Source organism: Buteo buteo, chromosome 3 (assembly GCF_964188355.1).
Source record: "Buteo buteo chromosome 3, bButBut1.hap1.1, whole genome shotgun sequence".
NCBI lineage: Eukaryota > Metazoa > Chordata > Aves > Accipitriformes > Accipitridae > Buteo > Buteo buteo.
The window spans coordinates 32,205,611-32,227,648 of record NC_134173.1 but is presented as its reverse complement, the minus strand read 5'-3'; the positions used below and the strand labels follow the sequence as shown (position 1 = coordinate 32,227,648).

Genomic DNA, 22,038 nt, shown 5'->3' with positions numbered 1-22,038 from the left:
AACATCCAGCTCGGGTGGGATGCAATTTAAACTCCCATAGATGGGGATTAAAAAAGGGACAGCACCTTACGAATTCTATCAGACATTAATTACTAACCCTGTACAGCAGCATTTCACGTAGTTTGCTCTTTTTCCACCTAACATTATGAAGGCAGCACTAATAATGTGCAGAAAAGCCAACATTTAACAAAACAAAAGCAAGAATACAATTTCTCAAAACTCCCAAACAGAAAGGGAGAATCATTGTCCATCTTTAGTTTTTCTTTTTTTTTTAATTCCTTTCTACCAGCATTTCCTTCTTACTCCAGTCAAAACACCAAATTATTTCCAAAAAGTCTGTGGCATCTAGTTTAGCTTTTATCAGTTCTGTTTCATGAGTGAATAATTCCCTATTACTTGAATCTATTAATTACACAAAGATGTTGCAAAGGAACATAACTCTATTATTGATATCAGACCTATCTAGCTACCACCTTACAGACATCAAACACAAGTTCTTGGGTACTTTCTCAGTCACTAGCACACATACAAACACACAAACATACTTACTTTGAGCATCCAAACACTTTCCCTGGTTGCTGGCTTGAAGTATTCCTTGCAGCGATTTGGTACTGGAAAGAAAACACGATAACCTTTAGTTCAACAAGCAAACAGGAAAAAAAAAAGACTCACTGAATGGTCTTTGTATCGGTTGGGCAGTGATGCAATAGCTGTATGCTAAAAATAAAACAAGAGGAGAAGCCCTTCATTACAATACCCTAATTCAGCTGTGTTCACAATGGTTCAGTGTCTAACACATCTGCACAACAATCAGATGTCCCTCTGATATAGTAGCAAATCTATGAGCTCCCTTATGCAGTGCTACATTCAGAGTTTATTCATAACTGCCAGGCACATTGCTATTTCTTCATCTGACCAGGCTTCTTCCGAGCACAGGCAATCAGTTATGACCGTTGTGTCATGCAACTGGGGCCTTGCTGCACTTGCCTGAACAGCTTTTCAGAGGAAAAAAAAAAAAAATCTACCATTGAGAAACACATGAACTGATACACAGGAAAGCCTGTGTTTTTGCCAATGCAACACAAAAACACTAGCAATCCTTTGAAGTGTCTCACTTAGCAATGAAGCCATGATGCTGCCCACTTGTAGCAGCCACATTAAGGCCCATTCCCTTCTGTGCTCCTAGATGTGATTGCCTACAATTGCTAGATTTGTCCTCGCATCCATTCTCTCAAGTGCTACATTACAGGCTACAGAAGCATAAGTAGGAGCAACCATATATGGGTTTCAATTTGTGCCATGAATTACATACTGGTGTTACGTGGCTAAGTTTCTTAATTTGCCTTCTCAGTCAGCAGGAAATTTCATTCCTAGCAGGTAAATAATGGTTTACAGTCAGACCAGGGCTCTGGTTATTGCTTGTTTTGCATTCCTAGTCAACTAGTTGAGACAGCCCAGCAGGGAGGGGTATTCCAAAGGCATCTATCTCTGCATAACAGCATGAAACTACACCAAACAGGATCCCAGGGGTGCTCGGATTGAATCAGGACTGAGGGTTGCAAGAAGCTCCCACAGGTGAATTTGTATTCATCATAAATCCTGTTTTAAGAAGAGGAAAACATACAGCAATTCTCACTACAATTCATTATCATCTGGGAAAGGTAAACAGACCTTTAAAGATGGCTTGTCTAAAGGACTGGGTCCCAGCTCCAGGAGCTGTGACTCATCCTGGCAGAGAACTTAGGAAGGCTGCTAGCAGACTGGAAGGCTGAAGCTACCTTAAAGCCAAACCAGAAAGGGAATTAGCTATTAAACGTGTTATTGTTTCATTTCTTTGAAGCTCTCCAAGCCTCTTAAGCTTTGCTTTTCAATGTACTCTTTTTTTCCTCCATTTGTTTAATGTGGAAAGTGATTCCAGCACAGCTGACAAACCTCAGGCATCCTATTGGCAAAGGAACAGCAAATCCACCATGGTATGTTGGCTTTTGCTCAAGCAGACCCCCCTGAACTTAAGCTGGGATCTAACAGCACTACTCCAATAACTTGTAAGCATGGGATACTCTTAAGACGAAGGTTAGAAGAAGTAATTTCGCATCAGAAGGCATTGATCAGAACTTCTAACAGGCAACAGCAGTGGAGAGACATGGCGATTCCCTTAGAAATGGGAGACTTAATTTGCTCATGGAATATTTTCCACACTGTACTTTCTGAAGAGAGTGATATTTACGGCATACTGAAGACAGAGATAACTATTCGTCTTCAGTATGTAGACCTTGGTTTGAGACGGATTTGAATAACACCGCCACACTGAACTTCATTTATACAGTCCGAAAGAAAAAAAAAAAAAAAGAGAAGTTGTCACAGCAGAGGTTCCTAAAGCTTGGAAGCTGATGACGATGATGATGATGGGTGTACAGGTCAAACCAAAGAGGTACATCTCAGCGACAGGTCCTGACTTTTTGCCTGCATACAGGTCCTTACCAGAGGTAGAGGGAGCAGTGCTAAGGCTATGGCCAGATGAGATAATTGGCACTTGCTTGCTGCTGTGTGCAGTAGCACTGCCAGGTCTCCACCTGCTCCGTAAGCCATGCCAACACCTCGACCTGTACTTCTAGCTTGAGATGCCGGAGCAGCACCCAGGCAAGGGAGTGGTAGGAAACACCGGATCATTAAGGTGGAATTTAATTTAGGTGGACAAAGGAATGCAGTAGAGGTCCTAGTTAGTGGGTGTGAGGAAGGTAACGATGGGGAGCTGGAGTCTTCTTTGGAAGGGTGGAGGGATAAAGGTGTGCAATGAAAACAAGGGAGAGGAAAGGATGCCACATTTCCTCCCACTACATGCCAGGCCATGCACAGCTTTCAGCTACAGACACTGGCGTCTTATCACCACTCTACATAAATCAGCAAGCACAATTCAGTTCCTCAAAACTCCAACACACACAGGGTGCACTGATTTTAAAATAGGTTCCCATCTCCTAAAGAGTCGCTTAAAGACATCTAAAGAAATTACTCCTTCCACACTGGTAAACATAGGAAAAAGGTCAACAGGTAAAAACCAAGAAGATAAAGATCTAGAGAATCTGGAAAAAGGAAAAGACCTTAGAACGCAGGAAAAAAAAAATTTCTTTAACAACAATTTAAAGAGGAATCTCAGAAAATCCTATGTAGCGAAACAGATAAGAAAAAAGGATTATGCATTTTTTCAGGACAGAAACTTATGATTTGTTCCATGTTTTAAAGTTACACATAGCTGCAAGTTCCCTGTATTATACTATCTGTTTCCTTGATGGGGCAATTATGTTGGGGGAAACAGACCAATGCTTATTAGAAAATGTTTTGAGTTAAGCTGTTATGAACAGAATTTAGCAGATTTTGTTAATAGCCGATGACTATTGACATAGTGCATCCAGTTCTCTCCCTCCCACAGTCCACTCCTGCAACCCCTCATGTCATCCTGCTGCAGTGACATTTGGGAGGCCAAGCCCAGCCAGGGGGGTCGGACTGGTGGGCCACTGGCTTCCAGGTAAGCATTCAGAAAGTCCCTCAGGGGGGTCCCTTGTTTCACCAGGTGTATGTACAGACCTGTAGCCTATGTTTGCCACTTTCTCAGATGCAGTTGGGTTACACAACCTCCTGTTGATACTAGTTTGTGCTGGTGGAGGCCTCGGACAGGTTTCGCAGACTCTTGCTGTTCAGAGTTTATGGGATCTTGGGATATCCGGTGGATTCAACAGGACTACTGCTTATCTGGTCTCAGAAGGTTTTCACCTGCTCCCTCTCAGCGCATACTTTTCCTCCCTGTGAACTTGTTTTCTGGTAGCTATTGCTACATCCACAAACTCAGTTACCTGTTGAAGCCATTCACATAAGCTAACACAGAAGGGGCTTCTATGACAATATCCCTTGAAATGCTGTAAGACATTAATTTAATTTTGAATGAATACTGACTGAAAAAAACAAATAAACAAACAAAACAAGGATTGGGCAAGAGGGGTATGAGAAAGCAAGCTGAAAGCAAAGCAACTAAGTCAAAAAGACAGTGCAGCAGAGGCAATCTGCAGAAAACAAGGTACAACAGCATCTAGAAGCACATTGTATAGGCATACTATGTAAAGTAGTACCCATTGTTGTTAGTTTGAAGGACCAAGGAGGAAAAGTTAGGACAGACTTATCAAGGTGACTTAAATCAAATGCCTTCTAGTAGATTTGATGATGTATTTCAAAACTTTGTCTCCAGGAACTGTATTTCCCACGTGGACACAGAGCCTTGTCTTCTGCTACTGTGTCTCAGTGCACTGGATGCTTTCTTCCATACTGCACAGATCTCCACCCCCACCCCAACTCTGCCAAGGGCTAGGAATGTGATGTTGAATGAAAACAATTTATAATATAGGCTGACAGTCACCTATTATTGCCTCAAATATCCTCAGCGGTTACAGAAAACAACTTCAAAACCAACTTATTTTTAGCAACTGAAAGAATTCAAGCAAACCCCTTGTGGCTGCTATCCAGGCATTTACTGAGTGGAGAATAGCTTGACAAATTACAGAAATGGGCAAAATTAGAGCGTAAATCAGAAAACAGTGTATATCACTATTTACATATGCTTTCTTGTTGAAAAGATGTACTGGAAGATTAAGGCTTCCAGCGGTCAAAGGAAAGAACTGCTGTTTTTATAAGCTGTGCATGAATCACAAAAACCAAAACAAAAATCCCCATACACTTAACAGTTGGGCAGATTTCTCAACTTGCTGTTAACTGACAGCCCAACCCTATGCTGTCTCACTGTTCCTGGGTAAGTCCTCTTCACCTACTCAGGACCGGGCTCTGCAGCAGTATACAGAAGGCACAAAGACAAAGACTCAAAGCAAAGAAATCAAGTAACAGAGCTGAGTTTAGTACTATCTCCAACCCCAAACCCATGAGAAATGCCCTAGTTTGACCCAGAGTGCTTCACAAGGATGGCAGCCCCAGAAGATGGGGGGTGTTGCTACCGAGCACACAACAGAGCTTTGCACCTCTTTTGCTCTTGCCATTTCAAACACAGCTTTGTCCCAGTGGTTCTGCTCCTCTGACAGGGCTCTGATTTGAGGTCATCTATTGGCATGAAAAAGATCCTAGAGACTTCTTATAAAACTGTTCCTCCCTCTCATTTACAAAGCTACCAATCTTTTTTGGTCATTTACATTTAAAGTAAATCCAAGCATGTCCTACTTAGTAGGAAAGAACATGCATCCTTTCTCAGGAAGACTTCTAAACCTGCTTGGGAAGCCACTAGACTTTTCTCCCCATAGAGCAGTAACCCAGCTTCTGCCATTTCTGTTGTCCTCTCCTGTCCTTCCTCAACCTTTTGTAAACTGGAGTTTCCAAGATCCAAGTGCCTTGGAGACAATGCTGAGTTCAAGGCTCCAGCCAATGGCAGTGTGACACCTACCTTTTTGCAGCAGCCTACCTGCCCTCCTCCTATTAACAAATACCTTCCCTGCCTTCCTGCCCAGTAACTTTGAGATGCAGTAATTACCTTCCAACTTGAAAAGGGGGTAACAGAGCTTAGTTCATGTGATTTTAGTTACTGTGACAAATTTGGCAAACTTTTTTTTTTTTTTGGCATAACAAGTAATGCCCAACCAGTATATCAAGCAGTAGGTGGCAGACCTAATAGGACTAACAGATGAGAATGTGTATTTATCATTCTTTGTATTTAGCAGCAGGCTGCCACATTACACTTAGGTCCATTTCAACCAAAAAAATTTCTGTCTTTGCTCCTTTTTGAGAAAACAATCTTCCTTTAATCATTTGAGGCATCCTTTTGTTTAAACTTTAGGTCAGAGTCATTGATGTCCGCATTTCAATTTCTATCACATTAAAAATCTGCTCTACTTGTATTGTTAGTGCCTACAGCTGTTGGCTTCTACATCTAATACAATCACCAATTTTGTTTGGCACCTGTCTGTGGTTTGCACATTTGACTGCAGTTTACTACTGATACACTTCTGTACATACTAATGTGTTACGCATTTTGATGTGTTTTTCTGGTAGGCATTATACCATCTCACAGAACGCACTTGGTTTAAGAATAACTAGAGTTATCAGGTGTCTGCTTTGTTTCATACACTAGAATAACCTAACACATTTCTTTTTAATACTTTCCTCTTTATAAACATAAAGGTATGCTGCAGTGATGCATATGTTTTATAGTGAGGCAAGAAAAGCCAGCACTGACTAAGGCTTCACATTATGAAGAATTTGGTAATAATATTGCCTTAAGGTATTCCAGCCTTAACTGTTTGCTCCTTATTTATATCTCCGGGCTGCCCCTCAGTTTTTCTGGAACAATTTTGAATCCAATCCACTCTGAAACAGACACAGAAAGGGATCTAATTTCAAAGGTATCTTTTTTTTTCTTTTTCCAGATTAAAACAACTAAATCTGGGGCAGTTCCCTGTTTTAGTACACATCACGGCCCTGTCAACAACTGGGTTTGCACAACTGGGGGGGAGCAGGAACTCGCTGGCTGGTATTGCTGATCAGAAACAGGTACAGGGAACAGCTCCACTGAGTGGGCTGAAATATTAAGCTTTAAAAGCAGACATGAATTCCTTTTCAAGTATGGCCTGGAGATTGATTGGTGGGTACACAGAGCTGTGGGAGAACACGTATCAGCTTTTCCCTCTTCAATATGAAAGGAATAAAAGACACGTGGAGGCCAGCTACCAGCAACTGCTTCAGTCCAGGTCAACCCACCACAAGTTTCCAGTATGTTTGTAATTTCCTGTGCCCAGCTTCAGGCTTCATTTTGTGGCTTAATTTTTACAGGCTAATCAGCAACTTATAATTACAAAGAAGATTCAAGGAAAAAGCATGAAGGTATACATCCAGACGTTAAAACCAAAAAACCTGTCTCTGTGTTTCGACCTGAGACATATTTTCTGAAGTTCTTTTAAGATGGCAAAACCTGAAGTTTAACACAGGGACTCCTGATGGCATAATAGTATATTGTATTACACAGGTGACATTCTTTGAAAACAAGCCTGCTGAAGAAGCATGGTAAGAAGAGCCCAAAGGTAACTTCCATAGAAGTGTTATACAGGCAGCTACAGCAAACTGCAGGACTCTCAGAACTGCTTCAGGGACCTAAAACGTACCAGCTTCAGGACCAGCAAAATATTTAGAAGAACGAGTTGGTTTAAGAGCTTTAAAAGACAGTTGTTTAAACTCAAGAAGTAACTTAAATTGAAATGGCACTCTTCACTGTAACCCTTATGCTTCTAGATATGCCTGAGAAAAATGCAGGTAGCTCAGGTGCCTGAGATTAGATGGGCTGAATCTCCCTCTATTGTGGGATTAGTTTTTTAGATCTCTCTTTACAGTGAGTGAAGAAAATTAAGCATATCAGAGAATATTCAGCAAAAATCAGTTAGGTAGCCACACAGAGGGAGATAAGTGTTCCTACCAACCCCCTGTTCTAACACACTGCTCTGCTATGAGCACACGGCCGTGCCCGCAAGTTGTCTAGCTTCCCGACCGGTGATTTTTGCTAAGCTACAGAATTCAGAAGCATTCTTTAAAAAGTAAAAATGATCTCTAAACCAGTGCAACATTCACTACTGATGCCTGTTTAAGACCAGGAAAGAGGCAAGGACAGGCCTGGAAAGCAAGTATGCAAATTCTTGTCCGTGGGAGGGAATGACCTTGCTGGGTGCCAGCTAGCTGGAGACCAACTTCAGAGAAGAAAGACCTGGGGGTCTTGGCGGACAACAAGTTGGAAAAGACTCAGCAGTGTGCCCTTCCAGTAGAGAAGGACACCCTACACTGTGCTGGGTTTGCAGATCCAGGGCAGTAATTATTCCCCTGTGTTCAGGGCTTGCAAAAGCGAAGTGCCTGTGTGCTGGGGAGCCACAAACCAGTGACAGACTTACTGGAGCCCAGTCTACTATACCAGGATGGTAATGGTAAGGAGCTGGAGCACATGTTACAGGAGAGGCTGAGACAGTTGAGTTTGTCCAGCCTGAAGAGAAGACTTAGGGTGTGTGGGAATGTATCATTGCAGCCCACAGCTACCTAAGGGGAGGGTGTAGAGAAGATGGAGCCAGGATCTTCTCAAATGCACACACTGACATTGCAAGAGGCAACAGGCAAGTTTCAACAGGGCAAATCCTGATTACATGTTAGGAAGAGTGTTTTCATCATAAGGATGGTTGAACATTGGGTCCAGTGAGGCTGGGAAGTCTGAATGTCTTTAAGAGCTCAACAAGTTCCTGAGCAACCTGACCTGTTTGGGATGGCTTTGAACAGGGGTTGGAAAAGATTATCTCTTTCAACCTGTATCATCCAATGATTCCGTGTAAAAGTGTCACAACTTCAGGCTTCTCATTGCTTGCTTGCCTTACCCAGGAAAGAGAGCCCTAGTTAGGGTATTAGACTTCCATCTCAGCCCTTTTAACAGTTCTGGCATGTCTTTCTCTGCCTCAAGTTCCTGAACAGGAAAATGGGATTAACTCAAGGGTGTAAAGATAGATTTCAGTACCTGCGGCAATGGTAAAAACAGCTAAAGTCTTGTATCTTGATTTTTATTTCAGTCCTTAAGAATCTAAATATATACTACATAAATATATTTATAATACATAATATCCAATATCTAAATCCAAAAACCAAAGTTTTGCTCTTTACAGCACTGGTGAAGCTGATAAAGAGTACTTGGACTCCTCTCTTGTGCAAGCAGAATGGATTACTTGTAGTCAATTACAGACATACAAACCTATGAAGGCTGTAAGGCCACAGTTTGTGGAAATGTCCTGTGAACCTCTGATTAGATAAGGTGCTCACATGACAGCTGAAGACACACTGAAGGATGTAGCATCACCTCATTTGTGCTGCACAGATCACCACGTTCTCCGAGTCATAAAGCAAAAGCCAAAAAAAGTTTGAGTGTTTTCCTGTCTCATTTTCACCTTATCAACCCCAACCATCCAGTTTTCCTAGGTGACATGTAAGAGTCACTTCTCCATAGATCCACAGTGCAATAATCATCCCATGGTGCCAATCTCTGCTGAAAGGACTATGTTAATCTTTTATATTACTTAATCAGTGGAGAAAAGCGGTCAGGCGGTCCCAATGGCAATCAAAGCCAGGTGGTCATGAAACTCTCTGGACGAGCATGTTTTAAACCTTCTCCAAGCTGCTGAGGGGCAGATCCCTTTTAGTATCTCATATTTTGAGTCAGTCCTTCAACCATCCTCACCTACAAGGCGTAGGAATGGCACACCATCACTTCACACTCTTCTGCATATATTTTGACTGAAAGCAGTCAGCAATTGCTGTGTTTGGCACAGGTAACTTGATCTGGTTATGTCGACAGGATTGGATCCCTTGGGGTAGTAGGCAGAGAAATGCTATTTGTTATTTATTGATGTTTCAAAACAGTGAGTGCTGATTTGTTTATCCTACCCAGTGACAGTAGCTCAGATCACTAAGAGAAATAGAACTTCATTGACAAGTATAATAGCTACCTATATTCTCCACAAGGATAAGAAGCCTGCACTTGTAAAAGGTCTATTGGAAACTGGGGCCAGCCTTGCATCCTGCCTGCAAAATGGGAATGCTAAAAGGCACTGAACCTTGAGGATGCTTGCATTGTGGTAATGACCCCACACAAGTAATTAGAGCTAAAATTGCAAAATCTGTATATTTGACAAAGGGAGCACAGAGCCAGCTGAGCTTTTTGGCTCTTGAGTGTTTAATAGATCTGGAAACAAGAAATGGGTCTCTACTTTACATTAAGGGAAACAAAGAGTATCACTGAGGGGTTCTTCAGAGCAGGACTGTATTTGAAAGCTGCATAAATACCTTTTACTCCTTCAGTTACAATAACATTGCCACCTGATCACAGCTTGTGAACTTCAAGTTGAAGGAAAACATTCCAGTCTGTGAGATAAGAGTGACAGTTTGTTATCTCATTTAGCTATTCCATGATACTACACAATTAAAGCAAGTCATATGGGAGGGGGGTCAAAAGGTTGGCTGTCAAACTTCAACCCCTCAAATTAATGCTGCTTTGTTCTGAAAGGATAGTTTGTATTTGAAGTCTACCAAATCGGAAGTTTCTGGGCTGCATTTTTGAGCTGCAGTATTTCCTCCAGGAGGCTGCAGTGCAAAGCTCACAGGAATTACTGTTTCTTTACATTTTTCTGCAGATAAGAGCCACAGAACACAGTGGACCAGTCCGCTAATTTGAAGGCATGTGCATCACTTCTGCTCATTAGGAAAAAAGCTAATTGGGAAGTTTCCAAGTTATTCTACAGTATCAGATTGAATTTAAACTTCCACATTCTGCTCTAGAAAGTTTTCCCTTCAGCACGCTGCCTGTAAGAACTGATTTGGAGGAGCACTAAACTAATTTCAGTAGTATACACAATTTAAGTGTAGATACTTCCCTCACTGCCTTTCCCAGACACCTATGTTTTCTGTTTGCTGTACAAACTAAGCAAGAAAAGTCACCACGTAACTGGAGAAATGGATTCTTTGGATTGATTTGCCATTTACATACACACTATTTCCCATATAGACTGAACTTCTGTGCTGGCCAATTTTTCACATCTAGAAGACAAAGCCTTTTAGCTTAGATTGGGACGCAAAAGTCTGGCAGTTTTGGTGTTTGGTTTTTCGTGTGTGGGTTTTTTGTTTGTGGTTTTGTGTGTGTGTGTGTGTGTGTTTTGTTTCCCTCTTTCATAAACCTGCCAGTACAGCAAATCCTGTGGAGAACAAGCCTTACTATTTCTTCTCAGGCACACGCAGTCTGCCCTAGAGAACCTAGCCCCTGTTAATGTTGCTAGATGAGCTTTCTTGAAACTGTGGCACTTTCTGTAGCAGCAGCCTCCTAGTAACTGTTTTTCTTTGGTGTGACCAGCGTGTCCTTCAGCTGAGACTGAAAGAGTGCTCAGCACATCTCCTGTCTTGCATAAACTCACTCTCTTTGCATCCAGGGCTCCCAAGATGGCAACTATCAGGTATTTTCATGCACAACTACTTCAGTAAACAATGCTAGATATAAAATACATGTGCAAAAGGTGAGCATGCATTTTGGAGCTCTAAATAAAACTTCTGCAAATGAAATCCTTATTTCCTAAGCATGCACTCATTTAACAAAGGCCTTCTCCTTTCAGCAAGATTAGTCAGCTGCTGGAAGTCCCTGTAACAAGGTATTATTGAACTGAACATGCCCAAGGTGGATCAAGGTAGTAACTTGTGGAACAAATGAGCAGCCGGATAGCATGCGCAGCTGAAGCATCCAGCATCAGCTGAAAGCAGGTCCCTCTCTCACAAGCCAATGAGCAGTTTATGTATGCTCATGGTATAAGTCCAATTTTTCTCCCTTTTTGGTAGTCAGCTTGCTTGTTAATTCACATAGCAAAAATACAAGATTCAACCTACGCTTTCCCATAAGATTGATTTCCCTGCAGGGCCTGTCTCAGACTCTCCTGCACTCAGCTGCAACTCTCTTACGCCTTTCCATTCCTGGTCAAAACACGCCACACCTTCCACATGAGTCAACAGAGCAAGGCAGCATCTCCCGCACCAAGCTGGGAAGCAGCCGAGAGGAGAGCCCTGCTATGCTTCTGCAAACACAGTCCTTCACTTCAGCATTGTCTAGGGTGCTCAGAGAAATGCAATCTTGGTCAAAAATATTATCAGGAGATTGCAACAAGCTGCACTTGAGCTTAAATTAACCAGATCAGGCAAGGTCACTTCTGGTCAAATATTCACAGGGACAAATTCTAATTCACCCAGATATTTAGTTAGCATACACAAGACAGCTGGAAGTCTTTGCAATGCTCTCAAATGACACTGTTTGGCACCTTATCAAACTAAATGCCTTTTGCCTGTCGAGAGCACAAGCACATCATTTTACTTCTGTTCTCCCTCACTGTAATGTGTCAGTTTTGAAAAACTGCTGTATCCCAGAGAAGACTGTCAGGGTTTAGCTTTCCTACACCTTTTCAAAGACAGATTGGTGTTGAAGTTTAATTTCCAGAATATGAAAATGATTGAGCTAATATATTTTGGCATACAAGATTTATAAAGAATAATACACCTGAAGCTGCCTCAACTTTAACCAAGTGACACGATGTTACACTGGGAAGTGCACTATTTTTAATCCCAGAAACACTGCTTTCCTTAGTACAGATGCCTACAACCTTTTTTTCTTTGAAGTGCTGTGTTCTTTCCTCTACTGTTCCACATAGGAAAACAGGACATGCAAGCCAACGTAACAGTTTTCTGACACTAAGAACTCAATAAATTCAGAAACACAAGTTGCTGCTTCTTTTAGAGTCAATTTGTTAATTTGGAATAAAGCCACACATTTTGGCAGTCCACATCCAGAAGAGATGGGCCTGTCTCTGCTTGATACCAATGGAAAGGCAACCGGTAGCACGGCAAGATAATCCGACCCAAAGGGAGTTTTTATGTTTATACACACACAGAAAGCTATTTATTTGACTGTTGTGGGGCTTAGCTGTGGGTGCATGCCACGGGGCGAGTTGGGAGTGAAACCCCTCTGTGGTCAACATGACGCACAAGTGGACAACAGGAGATGCCCAAGAAAAGTACTGGGCTGGTGCCAGGGACTCAAACCAAAAGGCAAGCCTGGCAAGAAGTGAAAATAAACTCTCCTGGGGATAGTGCAGAATTTCTTCAACTTCAGAAGCAAAAAAATTAGAGAGCTAGAAAAGGTAGGAGGGAAGGACCCTACTGCATAGGATACATTGGGCATGGAAGGTATATATTATTGAAGAGCTTTAACCTCACCTACCAGATGTCTCTCCTGCTGGTAAGTGCTTTTTCTTCTAAGGTGTATTTTTATGTTCTAATAAAATCAGCTTTGTGGGTTGGAATCCTCTAACACCTCACTTACGCTCATATAATAGAGTGAGTGGTTCTCCCCTGAAGCTCAGGCCAGCTCCAGGCCCCACTGCAGCACTCTGCAAGCACACAGGCTGCTGATACCCAGCTCTCATTGATCACTTCTGAGCAGGCTCACCAGCACCTTCTAGCACCAGCCTGTACACTTAGGGCTATGAGAAAGGCAGAAATACCATTCAGTTTTACCTCAGACATCACTCTGAGCAAACCTTTTCCGGCAATTTCAAGTTTTAGAAGTGAATTATCAAATGTAAACAGGTCATGATGAAAAAAATACATAGATTAACACCATATCACACAGTGGGACATATACAGGAAATAACTCAGAGGCCCTATACCCTGTACCACCAACCTTAGTGCATTTAAGTGGATGCATTTAGGCTATTGCATAACATACACATTGTATTTATGTCTTATGGTATATCACTGAATTCACTAAAACCCAGAATAAGATCTTCATGGTCAAAGAGCAGAAGGCAACACTTTGAATTTCTTGCAGTAGCGAATTTCTTGCAGTGAATTCTGTAACAAAGCAGCATCAACTCCTCTGTGCCACATTGTTTTAATGGACAGAACTGTACCAGTAGCTACGCGTTCCTTTCAGAGGAAGACAAGAGATATCACTGCCATCAGTCAGACAAACGTTTCTTGTTGGTCCATTCCACAGCTACATAATAAGTTCCCTGTCATTTGAGAAGCCCATTGCAGGATTTCTCTATCTGGTTTTCTAACATGATCACATGTTGCCTGTAGTCCCTGCATCCCAATGAAGGATTATTGCTGCAGCAGAGATGAAACATCATCCTAAAGTCATATGCAGGATGCCAATCACATCCTTTACCTGATGTGGCCTTCAAGCATCTTACAAACATACCTCAAAAATGTTGCATCAGGCCAAGTGACATCTGACTGGCAGTTATATTTCTTTCTCAGTTTGTTATTTAGATCTCCATTACCTAAGGAGAGTTTTCATTGTATACCACATCCTTTGCAACTCCCCTTCCAGCTTGCACAAAAGAGCTGAACTTCAGGCTTCTTCCTTGTGATGGAAAGTGTTGCCTATACGCAGGATTGTCAGGTGGACAAAAACTGAACAAACTTAAGTCTACCAGACTTGAACTAAACTAGGGCAGCAAAAGCCAGCTGACTTTCCTCTGACAGCACTGCCCTGAGAAAGAAATATTATTTAAGGAAATCCTGTCATGTTAAAGAAACTGCAGTGGTTTTAGGACCTGTAAAACCCTTCTGATTTCAAGATTCCGCTGTCTAAATAAACAACAGCTGAACAGGGGAATCCATAGTGGTGTGTTGATTCATAAACCAGTAAGGGACCCAGCTAAGCAGGGTCAGCTTGGGTCTTCTCAGCAGTACAGGTAAAACTGACTTTGGCAGACCCGGGAATGTAGAGAAAAAGGCATTTCTGTCCTCATCCAGCAGTCAGAAAACTTACTTTCTTGGTGGTAGCGGAAGAGATGATGGGAAACAAGGAGAGACACTGAAGACTGTGCAGAGCCAGCAAGATTTAAAGGCTGGGCCAAGACTCAGAAGCTGCTGTCGTGATGGGGCCTCTCTCCTTCCACTCTGCCCTCCTCATCCTCCTGTGAACCTACCTCCTCCCCTTGGACCCTCTCTGGCCACACACACCAGCCCCTTCTCCACGACCACCCCTGCACCCACCCAGCCGAACCTGCAAGCTGCCCCACATCCCTCCCCCAGCTCAGCTCTGAACACACTTGTGTTGCTATGCATGAATTAAGGAGAGAGAACCCAGGGCAAGACGTAATTTTAGCATCCACCCAAATAAACTGAAGTTTTGTGCATGAATGTTCTGATAGCAAAAGTATTGAAATGTGAAGGGACTAACAGAATACCACATCAGAGTAAGTGTCAGTCTTTATACGTCACCTCAGATAAATAAGTTACTAAGAGATTGTCATTGGCCATCTGCCTCTTACTCAGCTCACCACCAAGAAGTCATCTTTGTGGACTTTCTGTATTTAGTACATACCTGGCTCCAAAATTCAAATCAGGAGAGGAAGATGGCACCCTAAGACTTGTGGTTTGGCTACTCAAAAGTAGCCTTTTGAAGATTTATCAAATATAATAAGTAATCGGCCATAGGACAATCAGTGTCCCTTAACTCATTTGTGTTGCAGAGCAGGTTAGTGTCAGAATTACCCTGGATAAGTATTTTATTCCATAAATATTGCTTTTCAAGTCACAAAATGACAGAAGTCACTTTAATCCCTGCTGGAAGGGTGACCAAATTTACAAACACACGTTAAGCTATGCAGCAATGTCAAAAAGTAAGTAACTCTACATTACCCACTTGAAAAACTCAAGCTTTCTCCCCCATTCAGAAAACCCACCCAAAAGTATCCAAGAGCAGAGACATCCAAGATTCTCTGCCAGTATTGACAGCACTTCCTCTTCTTTCATCTCTCCCATTCACTGTACTAATACAACAAAAGACAACAGCAAATATTTTTTAACAGTTTGGTCTACATCAGGCACTTAAAATAAATACAATGCATTTAAAAATACCTACGAGCAATCTAACTGCAGCACATCAACCTCCCGGAAGAATGGCAGCGGATAAAGCCAAGGGAACTCCCTTGCAGGAGACGGCTGTGCTGTCAAACAAGGCTCCTCTCACCACAATCCAGCACAGCCACAATTTGTTACATATCAGTAAAAACACATGGTAAAAAGCAGAAATGACCACACTGCTCAAGTTAAGCATCCTAGAAGTTTAATATTGACAGCAAAAGCTCCAAAAACCCCCACAGCATTATCAAGGTGGAAAACATGTCTATTCAAAAGCAAGATGCATTTATTTTCTCATGTCTACTAATCACACAGAGTCAAAATACTCTGACAGCCTCTCCAACTTACGTCATACTATTTTGCCCAAGAGGCCATCAGTCAGCTTTTTGCCAGCTACATTAATTCACAGTTTTGCTTACAGCTTGAAAAAGAGAACCCATCAACACCACCAGTCTTGTGGAAACCATTGCTTTGGTTATTTTTGTAGCAAGTGGTAGTTATACTAGTATATTCTGGAGAACAACTAGTGATCCTCAAATACTTCCCCTGTTTTGGGCACAATGAATAACAACAATATTAGTGACTTCTTCTAAATTGAAGGCTCATAAGAGAAAACTCATTACTTTGCTCCGATCTAGTTATGTACAGATAAAGTAATTGGAGGAAAAAGCTAACTTTTAAGACACTTGTCTCTGGTTGCTTATTAAGTTTTCAAAGGAGTTATGACTTTCTTCCATTTTCCCAGAGGCCTGAAAGGAGCTCCTAAAAGGTTTTTTCAAGGTTCATTCCCCTCTCTCCAATTCCTTACAATTCTGCTTTACTATCACACCAGCAATAAGCCCAGAGCTAGGTAACTGGTTTAATGAGATAGGCATTTTTTTAATGCTGACCAGCATTCTTGACGCATCCGTGCTACACACCCTACATTGTTGTGATTACTTTTTGATACAATGCATTTGACTTCAGTTGAAAGATTTCACCCAGTCATCTTGTAAACTGATACAGACCTGTCTACACAATTCTTGTACCAACATGAACATCTGTGTTCAACAGCAAACAAACCTTTATAGCACCTAATCTCACTGGGGAACATCCACACTAACTCACGAGACCTCTGCTGAACAGAATAACTTAAAAGCAGTCATGTGCATGTATACATAAGGAAATTGTGATACAGTACAAACAAAAAATTATGGCAGGATTCCTGGGTGTATCAGAAAGTCATGACTAAGTCACAGCAATTGTGCAATAAAGCATAGCATATCTTTTATTTGTATGCTTGAGAAATTAATATTGGTGTGACTTATGAACAGCAGCACAATTACAACAGCCACATTAACCTTAGTATTGTGGACAGGTGGTGCAAATTAGCCCTCGAAGTCATCGGTCTTGAAAGCCTGACCATCCTATGACAAATAGCAACCTCTCCAAACTCTAATAAGTTTGAGGATGTTTTTTTAAGGTTGTTTTTTCTCCATTTGAGTTAGTGTTACAGGAATACAAAACTACAGAGAACAAAACTCCAATTACAAATGGCAGAGAAAATACAGACCTTTGAAATTACAATAATACTCAGCTCTCTGCCACAGAAATATCATGTGCAAAAATGCACTAAAGTAATAAAGCAGACTCCATGACTTACCTTACCTTGCTGTTTCAAAGATTGATTTAGAGGAGCATCCCCACTATGGGAATCTTTATGAGGCCTTGACATAGTAGAAGTTTTTAAAATTTTTTTTTTTAAAGATAAAAGCCTGTTAAATAAAACTGCCAGTTCTCATAGACTGGTAGAAAAGGGCTTCCCTAAGAAAACTTCCTTTTATAAACCTCACCATGGGTGTGGCTAAATGACTAGCTCCACCCTTCATCCCATTTAGAAACCCAGAGAGTCTATAAAAAACTTCTCTCTTGCAAGATAATAATTTTGTCAACTTGTCAGGTGCTCTGTTTAAAAAAAAAAAAAAAAAAAGCAGATAACTAGTTGTTGGTTTCACAAGCTAATGGTAAAAATGTAGATAAATAAAATTAAAGTTGTCTCTAATATTTGCAGTTCCTGCAACATGGTCTACATGTTAGTGGGTGAGCTTGCCCAGTTGTTTGCTTTTTAAAAGGACTGCTGTAACAACCTGAGGGAAATCTAACAGCTTTTAGTATTTATTTGTATTAGAGATGCATTATATTGAAACCTGACACATCTATGGACTTGCAGCAATTGTCACTTGCATCACCTCTTGATGAGACTCCACCACCAGTGATGGCTCCTGTTTTCATCACTTGCATCATGAAGATGATGCAAGATCAAAGCCCTTTGCATGCCTCCTTTAGCCACACACATGCCCTCACTGTGGAGGGACCACCACCAATAAAACCCAGCATCTGTTCTTTTGTCTTCTACCTACTCTACATCTTAAAAAAAACGAGTGAACTTTCTTTTTTCTCCAGGCCTAATTCAAGAGGACAGGGAGAGGGACTAGGATGTTGCCACTAAAGCAATACTGCCTGCAGAGTTATATATTGCCTTGATGTGTAATACAAACCCATCTAGATGTCTGCACTCTTGTTTCTTACTCAAGTTTTTGTACTATCCCAACTGACAGTTTTGTATTTAAGAATACAAGTATAAGTAACTATAAGCATAGTGCTTAAGGTTTTTTGTTTTTTTCACTGAATAGCTGAGGTTATCCTGGCACTCCTGCAGGAGCTTGGGTGTGAAATCAGAGTTCTTGAGGTGTTTGGCAAGAGCTCAACTATGCTTCTATCATCTGGGTTTGCTTTCAAGGGAGTGATTAGGAAATTATGTTCTTGTTAACAAGATCTGTGCAAGTAATGGCTATTATGCCCAACATTTCCTGTATTTAAGCTGAAGTGATTGCTCCATCTTGATATGAAGAGCTGAGGTATTTTCTTGAGAATTAGTGATTAGGGCCAAATCTTTAAAAAGTATTACAAGAACATTCATCCCTTTGCACAGTACCAGGTCATTAGTGTCTGAAAATGCTAACTGGTCTTTAAAATATATGTATCCATGTGGAACTTTTACTATAAAATCAGAATATAAGCTTAATACTGCCTATGCTCTTCTTCCCCCACCTCCCAGAGTGTCAGATGGAGGAAAAAAGCCGCCTTCATTGCAACAAGAAATTTTGCTTAATAAACTACAGCATTCATTTTTCATTGCTTCTGTACCTCTGCAGGCAAGATAAAGCATCTACTACTTTAAAAAACATGTTTAAAGGACAGATATCCATGTCCCTTTCTGTGGCTGAAAGTCTGTAATCTCACGCTCTACCGTACGTGAATGCAAAAATTCTGCAGTGTTCTCCAAGGGCAATAAAACCATTTCACCCTTTAAAGAAAGTCCGATGATTCTGGGAAAAAGATAACATCTTAGCGAGTTCACAAATTAAACATAGCATGCCAGAGTAAAGAAAGCAGTTCTATGTAAATGCAGAGTTGGGAGAAATGGAGACGAGCTCATTTTCTTTCCTACCATTGTGAGGTCCTTTAGCAGAGGTGCACACCGTGGCCAGGCTTCCCCTCTATCTGCTTCAGCGATGATCAACAAGACAAGTCAGCTCTGACATCCTTGGTTCAGTTCTCACTTCTTTTGAATTGATGCTCCCCAGGCATAGTGGGGGATTCCACAGGTGTGGGTGAAAGGAGGAGGAATATCACAGGAGATGGGTAAGACCAGAAATCAGGATACGAGTGCTGGCATGTTGCACTCAGTGCAGCCAACTCTGTACTGATGCTCTTCCTAGGCTGGGGCTTGAAACCATGCTCTGTTTAGAAGTACAGGACTGGGAAGATACCAGAGATGATGCTTTAACTTTTAAAGGCTCTGCTGGTTTAGCCGGTAGTAACTACACCCCAATTCTAAAACATGAAAAGGTGAAACTGAGTATAGTCTTTATCGTAGCAGCTAGCAAATAAAATCAGGACAGAAAATGCTCAGTGCCTGGAATTTGCTCCTAATAAACTCCGCACATGGGGGAAAAAAAAAAGAAGTCTTATTTTCTGAATATCAGCAACCCCTCTTACAACTAAGAGGGCACACCTGCACTGCCTGCCAGAACTACTTTATCACTGTCCTAATGGCAAACACAGCATTATGCAGCTGTAAGAGCAATCACGCTTTTTGCCATTACAACCAAAGGAAATTGCTAAAGCTTAGCTGACCAGATCGCATTTTAGCAGCCAAAACTAGGAGAGGTGAGTACACAGCTGCAAGCAAGGGCCTGGTAGGTTAGCCCTCACTGAGGACACACTTCAGTCATACTCACCTCTATTGATGTCATCTTGCTTTTGCCAGCTGCTACCCTGCAAAGGCAAGCCTTAAAAAATAATTTGCTTTCCTGAGCAAGGGCAGTGGCAAGAGCTCCTCTTCATCTGCTCATGCTTAGCAAGGCATCGACGTTTAAAGCACAGAATTAACCTGCCTGCTGACACTTCAGGTTCGGGGGAAAACTTAGACTGAGTTTTAGTCCCGTTTTGCTCCACAGTCACCTCCCTCTTCACAGCCGCCGGGACCAAAAGCTCTCGGTTTGATAAAGCAGCGTGTTCAACACCTGACCGCAGAGTCTGCTTCTCGCTCCCGTGGGTAAGGCGCAGCATTTTCTGGCCCCGCCGCACGGCTGGCAGAAGGCTAACCCGAAAACCTCTGCCGCACCCCTTTCCCGCTGCCTTGCCTTTCCCACGGAACCCAAGAGCAGCCTGGAAAGCGAGAGTTAGTCGTCAAACAGCAGCGGAGACCCTGCCTGGTGAAGGAGGGGTTTAAGAGCCGGCCTTACAGCACCGCGGCCGGGCACACGCAGGACCCCACCCCGCGAGGGAGGGACACGGCGAGCCTCGCAGGCGGTCTCTGTGGCGCAATCGGTTAGCGCGTTCGGCTGTTAACCGAAAGGTTGGTGGTTCGAGCCCACCCAGGGACGTGTCCCCCCCTTTGCCTGCCTGTGGTGGGGAGATCGGAACGAGGTGACCCTAATTGTTCTATGGCTCCATAAAAAGAGAACGCTATCCAGCCCCCGAGGCAAAGGCAGGGAAAAAAAAAAAAGTAGCAGAATTATTGCCAATTTTGTGGTGAAGCCAGGATGCAGGAAAGGAGAAAAAAATGTGAAAAATCTTGTAGGAGAAAGAAAGGGGCGCTCCAGAGGAGCAGTTGCTGCAGTAGTGAATGGGTGCGGGATTCTTTCCAGGCACAAAACCAACCCTGAAGTGGCTGAAAGTCCAGACCTTTTGTTTTCTTAACGGAGTTTTTTGCCATCATCTGGAATTATTTAATCTGCACTTCAAAAGTCTTCCACGAGACAGACAACCTAGAGCTCCTGTTCAAAAAGTCAGCAAATGCAGTTTTCCCTGACATTCCCCAGACTGTTTTCAGCTGCACCTTGCAACCTGAGCTTCCCCTACAGAAATGTATATTCCTAGCAAATTTCCTGTGGCTTGCTAACGAGGTGTAAAGATGTTCACAGCCAATTGCCGATGTCTACTCTCTTGTACCTCTAAATTTCCTGCTTTTTTGGTAAATATTTCTCATTATTATGATTGGCACCAAGGCTAATGAGGGAGTTAAAGGGTTAACGGAGTTGAAAGAAGTAGAATAGAACTGACCATAAAAAGTCAGTGCAATTACTAATGGCTGAGAACTTGAGCTGCAAGAAAAAGATGTAAAAGCAGAAAAAAAAATGAATAGCTTAAGGCTTAGTCTGTATATGTTGCACAGATTATTTATGTCAGGGTTTTTAAATACCCGATTGTTTGCTAATAACTAAATTATTTAGCTTTACAGCAGACGTGCTTACTAACCTGTTGAAGTGGAACAGAGCTGCATGAGTGGGACATCCTGCCCTGGCCACTAACCACTCCAGGGAACCCCCAAAGCACACGATGCTGAATGGAGCGTCAGGTGCCAAGGCAAGTATTTGCTCTGTTGGTGCAGTCTGGTAGTTGGAGTTTAAGCAGCAATCCTGATAAGACAGGAGCTCCCTGCTGCCTCTGTGATTAGCTTAATTACAAACAGAAGTCACCTGTTCTCCTTTTGTGTGTATAGGTCTATTAATACTAATGATGTGCTCATGCCATCTGTCAATGAGCTATTTCCAATTTTACAAAGCAAAACAGACAATATTTGCAGGTGCTTGGAAATGTATTTATTTGGTCATTAAATCCACAAGATCTAAATGTTGCCAAACAATATTTGCATTTGCAGGTACTCCTGCAAGACAATGTCTTCTGAACTAATATCAGACATGAAGAACTCAAGGCTCTGATGGAAATAAAGAAAGGTAGTCATCTATTGCTTCAGTTTTGCTTCTTAGCCTAGATCTTTGCCTTTGGCTTGCAAATATTCTTGGATTCAGAATCCTTAGCTCATCAAGGGATGCTGTGTTCCCAGCAGAGATGAGTCATGAGATCCAAGGTTAGTTTCAAGTGCCATATTGCAATGAAGCTTCAAGACTGAGTTTACTCACAGCGTTTCTACTTAGTCTGAATATTGTAAAGCCAAGCAAAACATATTGTTTTCCTTTGATAAAACTTGACATGCTTCGCTTGCACTGTGATTCAAACTGT

At 42.0% G+C, this 22,038-nt stretch overlaps 1 long non-coding RNA gene and 1 other non-coding gene across 2 annotated transcripts in view; one reads left to right on the top strand and one right to left on the bottom strand.

The window, feature by feature from the left end:
• The window catches only part of LOC142029030 (uncharacterized), a 29,579-nt gene extending 12,445 nt beyond the window's left edge, over window positions 1-17,134 (bottom strand). The window contains exons 1-2 of the long non-coding RNA XR_012649782.1: window positions 17,111-17,134; window positions 550-611 (exon numbers count right to left, since the gene is read on the bottom strand). This is a non-coding gene — a long non-coding RNA (uncharacterized LOC142029030). The remainder of the gene's footprint in view (window positions 1-549; window positions 612-17,110) is intronic.
• A 3,191-nt stretch (window positions 17,135-20,325) lies between these two features.
• On the top strand, window positions 20,326-20,399 carry TRNAN-GUU (transfer RNA asparagine (anticodon GUU)). The gene has a single exon. It is a non-coding gene; the product is annotated as a tRNA-Asn (tRNA).
• The last annotated feature ends 1,639 nt before the right edge of the window (window positions 20,400-22,038 follow it).